The sequence below is a fragment of the Bufo gargarizans genome, chromosome 4 (genome assembly GCF_014858855.1).
Source record: "Bufo gargarizans isolate SCDJY-AF-19 chromosome 4, ASM1485885v1, whole genome shotgun sequence".
Classification (NCBI taxonomy): Eukaryota; Metazoa; Chordata; class Amphibia; order Anura; family Bufonidae; genus Bufo; species Bufo gargarizans.
The window spans coordinates 60677080-60684803 of record NC_058083.1 but is presented as its reverse complement, the minus strand read 5'-3'; the positions used below and the strand labels follow the sequence as shown (position 1 = coordinate 60684803).

General features: G+C 46.5%; 2 long non-coding RNA genes across 2 annotated transcripts; both read left to right on the top strand.

Annotated features, from left to right (window-relative positions):
• The first annotated feature begins 3073 nt into the window (after positions 1–3073).
• On the top strand, positions 3074–4549 carry LOC122933955. Its single transcript, XR_006388619.1, has 3 exons — positions 3074–3173; positions 3351–3451; positions 4528–4549. It is a non-coding gene; the product is annotated as an uncharacterized LOC122933955 (long non-coding RNA).
• A 752-nt stretch (positions 4550–5301) lies between these two features.
• Positions 5302–7097, top strand: LOC122933938. Its single transcript, XR_006388603.1, has 3 exons — positions 5302–5360; positions 5568–5659; positions 7049–7097. It is a non-coding gene; the product is annotated as an uncharacterized LOC122933938 (long non-coding RNA).
• The last annotated feature ends 627 nt before the right edge of the window (positions 7098–7724 follow it).

The following is a 7724-nucleotide window of genomic DNA, read 5'->3' as shown; positions in this document are numbered from 1 at the left end:
CAGTCTCTCTGAGGAATCCAGCAGTCTGTTGTCCAGAAGTCACTCTTGCTGCGTCGTTGGTATCTCTTTCTGCCGCGTTGTTTCCTTTTATTCCATTTAAATACACGATCCATATCATAATCCTGTTTGTCCCTCAGGAACTTATCCTTTTTTCTCTCCTTCGCTTCAGCTTGGGTAACCACCAATCTCTTATTTAATCTTTTATTGAAATTACACATCTGGGTCTCGTTTAACCTGGTTTGCAACTCCTCCTTTGCTTTTTTTTAATTCCTCTTTCATGGTGTCATATTCTATCTCATCCCTTCGCAGCACTGCGTCCAGTATCTGTAGAGAAAAATGTGCATGCTGCGCTTGCCATTCTTTCATGAAAACAGGGTCATAGTCATATTGCATAGGTTCTTTATAGACCCTGAGTCCTCTTCGGACCCTCTCTTTGTAAGATCTTAGGGAATTGACAGTCCAGAAAAGGTGAACCTCTCTATCCGCAAGTTGCGATACTTTAAATTCTAGAGTTTTAGTGCTAATATTCTGCAGAGTGTCCTTGCTATTGCACTGTATGAAAAACATGTCCGCCCCTTCTCGGCCCTCATCCAGACTAGATGCGGTTTCCTCCGACATCTTGAAAAATGTATGCAAGCTGCGTCAAATCAGGGTACAATAATAGGTGTGCTCAGCCCAGTAAGTAACAGTCAATAAATGTGCAAGGTAAGGAGGGGCTGGATGGCACAACCTGAATCCCCTGGACACCCACAGGGTCTTCGGGCTATACAGCACTTCCTGAGATTCACTAAATTCTATTGGCAATTCATCTCGAATTTTTCATCCCTTACGTCTCCGCTCTTACTAGGAAAGGGCTGAATGCCAAGGACTGGACTCCAGAGGCAGAGGCCACCTTCGTCCAATTAAAGAAGTCCTTTGCTTCCTCACTGGTTCTGCGTCACCCCGATGTCTCCCGCCAATTTTTGGTGGATGCCTCCTACTTAGGAGCCGGTGCTGTTCTTCTACAGAGAGGTGCCAAAGGCAATATGTTTACCTGTGGTTTCTCCTCCAAACTCTTCTCACCAGCTGAGAGGAATCATGTAACGGATCTCCTGGCACCCCGACCGGGTACCTCCGTCGATGGATGCTCCTAGTGCTTCCCGAGGACTCCAAGCACTCCACTTGACACCGTAAGCACTGCAGACCCCACGAACCGCCGAAGCTTAGGTGAGGTCTCACCATCTCCTACCCACCCTGGACCTACGACAAGGCTCCAGGCTCCAGTGGGTGAACCTCTTCTAAATCCAGAGAGCAGGAACAGCTCTTACAAGAGCTAGGAGTTATAGCCAGGGGAGTATACAGCGTATAGCAATCCCCATACACATGAGACGAGGCTCCATGTTGAATGTAAAACAGGAACTCTTTATTGAACACACAAGCATTGACTTATAGACACATTTTCCAACAAGGGTACCACCCCCGTGGACCTGGTTGGGAACTGAGGACATGACATAGCAGCCAATCCTTTACAGTTTAAACACAAAAACTAACCCTATTCAACAAACACAACATGCAAACAGACATCTTCACCCCCTCCATAATGAATGAATAGAAACAGTGGAGACACATGTGATGGGATTATCTCCTGGGTGTATCATATGGTGATCTACTCATCTAGGAGTCGGCTGCTATTATAATCAACTATCTCAATCCCATCACAAACACAAAGAGTCTCAGTGCAGAGTTAATCCTTTTTGTGTTGCTGAATCCACACCATGCCTTTTTAATGGACAATAGGAAATATGTTGCATATAAATTACACACATAAATCAGGGTTCATAGTTCCTTGTAACCCCAAAAGGTCTTAGGGGGTCTCCATAGTTCTCGGTCCATAGTCTGTAGGAAGGAGGCTGGCCCTCAGGCTTCTCCAGCAGCCCCAGTAACGGTTTAGTCCGTCACAAATCACTATGTAGGAGACAGAGAACTTCTAGCCAAAAAACTTGCGTTGCAGGAGTGGCGTTATCTGTTGGAGGGGGCCCAGCATCCGGTGATAATATTCACGGATCACAAGAACCTCACATATCTGCAGACAGCCCAGCGTCTGAACCCCCCGCCAATCCAGGTGGGCTCTCTTCTTCTCTCGTTTTAATTTTGAGTTGCACTTTTGCCCAGCTGAGAAAAACATCAAGGCAGGTGCTCTGTCTAGGTCATTTGATTTCGCAGACCTGCAGGAGGAGCCCCAATTAATTGTAGATCCTGCTCTCTTGATCACAGTGGCTCCTGTCCTGGTAAGAGACATTCCTCCCAGGAGAACATTCATGCCATCTGTCAAAAGGAAATGTATCCTAACATGGGGCCACAACTTCAAACTGGCCGGTCACCCAGGTATTCGCAATACCACAGAACTGGTGTCTCGCCACTACTGGTGGCCCACATTATCTAAGGATGTGCGTGATTATGTCTCTGCCTGCACCGCCTTTTCTCAGAATAAAATCTCAAGGAGCAAACCGCCTATTCTGTTGTTACCACTACCTGTTCCTAAAGCTCCATGGCAACACATTGCTATGGACTTTATTACAGATCTGCCCTCTTTGGCCGGATGTACCGTGATTTGGGTGGTCATGGACCACTTCTCCAAGATGGCACACTTCGTTCCTTTGACTGAATTTCCCTTGGCTGCAGAACTTGCTAAACTGCTCATGAAACATATATTCTGTATGCATGGTTTACCGGGGCATATTGTTTTTGATCGGGAAGTCCAGTTTACCTCCAAGCTCTGGAGAGCTCTTTGCCGACTGCTAGAAGTTGACCTGGAATTCTCCTCTGGTTATCACCCCCAAACTAACGGGCAAGTAGAACGGGTCAATCAGATATTGGAGAATTACCTTTGGCATTTTGTTTCAGCTCAACACAACAACTGGGTACAATTGTTACCTTTGGTAGAGTTCTCCTACAATAACCATACTAGTGAGTCTACGGGGTCATCTCCTTTCTTTGTCGTTTTTGGACAGCATCCTCGTACTCCTCTCCCTGTTCCTATATCTTCTGGGGTACCAGCGGCAGATTCCTCTTTTAGGGATTTTTTTAACATTTGGCAGGATACCAAGATTTGAATCGATAAAGCAGTGACCCACATGAAGACGTATGCGGACAGGAAAAAAAGAAAACCGCTTCAGTCCTCGCCGGGAGATAAGGTATGGCTCTTCTTCAAAAAAATCAGTTTAAGGCTTCCTAGTTTCAAGTTTGCCCCTAGGTTCCTGAGACCCTTCGTAGTTGTGAAGAAGATCAATGAAGTGACCTATAAGTTACGGCTACCTCTCTCTCTCTTTGTGTCCCCAATGCCTTCCATCTATCTTTGCTCAAACTGGTAGTCCTTAACCGCTTCTCTACAGCTTAGACTATGGCGACTCCAGTGTCTGAAGACTCAGAAGAGACATTCGAGGTCAAGGACATCCTGGACTTCGGGAACGTGGTAAGAAAACCTACTACCTGGTGGATTGGAAGGGCTTCGGTCCAGAAGAGAGGTCTTGGGAGCCGTAGGAGAATATTCATGCTCCGGATCTGATAAAAAAGGTTCTTGTCCCATCGTGAACTCAAGAAAAGGGGGCGTAAGGGGGGACAGGGTACTGTAACAGCGGCTGCGGTTACAGTACCGGGTGCTGTGCTCTCTCACGCTGCGGTCCCGGGTGCCGTGCTCAGCCCATTTCACTGCTGCGGTCCTGGGCTGTGTGTCTGGCGTGGTATTGCTTTTGAGGATTCCACTCGGCCCTGGACACAGCATGAGGTCAGCTGGTTTGATGTTACACTGCTCTAAGGGCGGAACGCATCACTCCCTGGGCTGTGTGGATTAGGTCACGTGACCTCGCTGAACAACCCTTGCTCTCCTGCTGGTATTTAAGTGGCTTAGCCCTCTTCCCAGGTGCCTCAGTGTCAAGGTCCTTGATTTTGCTGATTCCTGATACTCTTGTGTGCTCCTGATTTATACTTCGTTCCTGAACTCTGCTTATCATCTGATCCCTGCCTGCTTGCCTTGTCTCTCCTGTTGCCGACCCGGATTGCCTGACCTGTACCTGTGCCACCTGCCCTGACCTTTTGCCTGTCTGACTATGCCTCTGCCTCATCCTTCGGTACTGCACTGTTGCTCCTGGTAACGACCCCGCCTGCCTGTGTGTACTTCTGGTATCTACCCAGGTATCTCCTGGTCCGCCTGGACCAGCTGCCGCTGACTCGGGGATTGCTCTGGAGTAGCCCCTGGCAACTACCCTAACGGCTCAAGTCGATCCTCACCATCTGAGTCTCTAGTGAAAACCAGGTAGTTGCTTAGACACAGAGCATAGCCAGTCAGTGGCACGGTGCCCCTCCAGAGCATAGCCAGTCAGTGGCACGGTGCCCCTCCAGAGCATAGCCAGTCAGTGGCACGGTGCCCCTCCAGAGCATAGCCAGTCAGTGGCACAGTGCACCTCCAGAGCATAGCCAGTCAGTAGCACAGTGGGTTCACATCCGCTGATCCGTGACACTGACTCCATAACCTTTTATTTCCATCTACAGAGCTGAGAGACGGCTGGGATGTTGTGGGATGAAGCGTATTTCTGGGGTACATATGACTTATTAATCATTTTTTTTATTTATTCTTTTTATTATGATCCAGAGGAAAATACAATAAACTTTCTCCATTTTTTTTATGTGTCTGTGGCTTTTTGTTTATAGCACTCAGTGTTTAATCTCTCCATATATAATAAATATTTTATAGTCCCTATTACTTCTTCCATTAATCACTTTTAAATTCAATGTTTTGGGGGGCACCGGGTGACCAAAAATGGGGAATTGCGCATTTTTATTTTTTCCATTACTGCGTTCACTGCAGAAAAAATATTTTAATATATTAATAGTTTGGACATTTTCAGACACAGCAATGCCTGTTATGTTTATTATTTCTTGTTTCTAAAATGTAAAATTGGGAAAGAGGTGATTTCAATTATAATAAACTTTTTTTTAAATTATTTTGCTGTAATATTTATTTATAATAAAGCTGAGTCTCTGGGTGGAAGATAAGCTCCAGGTCTGGGATTTCTGTGTGGGGTTACTGCATTAGTTTGGGGTGTGGCAGAAAGTTGTTGAGGAGCAGAAGATTGTTATTTAGACCCCGATCACTAAACCTAGAAGTGAAGGAGCTGAGAGAAGAGTCTGATCTATAGACAGATCTACAGGAGGCCATGTATTCAGTCACTGTGTGCTTGTGTCTCCACAGATGGATCCAGGAGAAGAAATCCCCCCGAGAGATGTCCCCCGTCCTCTGTATTCCCAGGACTGTCCAGAGGAGGAGCTCCCAACGAACCATCAGGTAGATGGAGCTGAAGTCTCCCCAGAATCTGACCAGAAAGGTATTGAACCAAAGATCATTTTACATTTTTCTTCTTTAGGATGAAAATCTGATGGATATTAAGGTTGAGGTTAAAGGTGAAGCAAAAGAGGAGATGGATTTATGGGGCGATCAGCAGTGTAAGGAGGGGGGTTGTCATCTGGATACTACTCCCATCATCTCATCATCACATGTAATAATCTCTCCTGCCCCTGTGTGTTTCCGACAGATGGACTCATAGAAGGAAATCCCCCCGAGAGATGTCTCCGTCCTCTGTATTCCCAGGACTGTCTAGAGGAGAAGCTCCCAGAGAACCATCAGGTAGATGGAATTGAGCCCTATATTGAATTGAGCATGGGTTTACTTCAGGGAGATCATGTCAAACTAATCTTATTGATTTTTTTGATTGGGTGACTAAAATAATAGATGGCGGAGGTGCAGTAGACATCGCTTATCTAGACTTTAGTAAGGCTTTTGATACTGTCCCACATAGAAGGCTTATCAATAAAGTGCAGTCTTTGGGCTTGGACTCCCATATTGTTGAATGGATTAGGCAGTGGCTGAGGGACAGGCAACAGAGGGTTGTAGTCCATGGAGTATATTCAGACCAAGGTCTTGTTACCAGTGGGGTACCTCAGGGATCTGTTCTGGGACCCATATTGTTTAATATCTTTATCAGCGAAATTGCAGAAGGCCTCAATGGTAAGGTGTGTCTTTTTGCTGATGATACAAAGATTTGTAACAGGGTTGATGTTCCTGGAGGGATACACCAAATGGAAAAGGACTTAGGAAAACTAGAGGAATGGTCAAAAATCTGGCAACTAAAATGTAATGTTGATAAGTGCAAGATAATGCACCTGGGGCGTAAAAACCCAAGAGCAGAATATAAAATCAGTGATACAGTCCTAACCTCAGTATCTGAGGAAAGGGATTTAGGGGTCATTATTTCAGAAGACTTAAAGGTAGGCAGACAATGTCACAGAGCAGCAGGAAATGCTAGCAGAATGCTGAGGTGTATAGGGAGAGGAATTACCAGTAGACAGAGGGGGCGCTCATGCCTCTCTACAGAGCACTAGTGAGACCTCATCTGGAGTATTGTGCGCAGTACTGGAGACCATATCTCCAGAAGGATATTGATACTTTGGAGAGAGTTCAGAGAAGAGCTACTAAACTGGTACATGGATTGCAGGATAAAACTTACCAGGAAAGGTTAAAGGAACTTAACATGTAGAGCTTGGAAGAAAGACGAGACAGAGGGGAGATGAGAGAGACTGCTAAATACATAAAGGGAATCAACAAGGTAAAAGATTTACAAGAAGAAAAACTGCTACAAGAGGACATAGTTTTAAATTAGAGGGGCAAAGGTTTAAAGGTAATATCAGGAAGTATTACTTTACTGAGAGAGTAGTGGATGCATGGAATAGCCTTCCTGCAGAAGTGGTAGCTGCAGATACAGTGGAGGAGTTTAAGCATGCATGGGATAGGCATAAGGCCATCCTTCATATAAGATAGGGCCAGGGGCTATCCATAGTATTTAGTATATCGGGCAGACTAGATGGGCCAAATGCTTCTTATCTGCCGACACATTCTATGTTTCTATACACATCTATATAGGGGGGTCCTGCAGTCATAGAGGGGTCATAGATGTGTCTCTTATGTGGATCTGTTAGATTTCCCACCTGTCTGCTGTATTGTCCTGAATTGTTACAGATGACAAATCAGGGGGAAGATGTAACTGATATTAAAGTGGAGGATGAAGAAGAGTGGATGATGGGCGATCCCCCGTGTAAGAGTGAGGTGGAGGAGGACATTCCAGTCCATGTGACCACAGGTATGGAATAATGAATGGAGGAAGTGAATTGGGAGGTTTCTTCAGGTGAGGCTCAACCTTAGAGCTCCAGTAAAGTAGCCCTCCGGGCAGTAAACCCTGTGTTATGTGCAGGAGCGGAGGGAGTTGTTACTGCAGATAGAACTTAGTTACCGGCTGCTGCGCTGCTCTTTTCCTGGACATCCTGCACGCCGCTCATACATTAGGGTCGGAGTTGCCTCTCCTACTGCTGGTGACATTAAGAGCTAGCAGAATAATAAGCGCTATAGTGCTGTAGCTCTTCTCCCCATTGTGTTTTATATTGTCTTCCTGGTGTGGCGAAAGGGTGGCTGCTCGTCTTCCCCTTGTGGCGGACAGGTGTCTGCTCGTCTCTTCCTTGTGGCAGAGAGGTGTCTGCTCGTCCCCCCCTGGGGCGGAGAGGTGTCTGCTCATCTCCCCCTGGGGTGGAGAGGTGTCTGCTCATCTCCCCCTGGGGTGGAGAGGTGTCTGCTCATCTCCCCCTGGGGCGGAGAGGTGTCTGCTCGTCTCCCCCTTGTGGCCGACAGGTGTCTGCTTGTC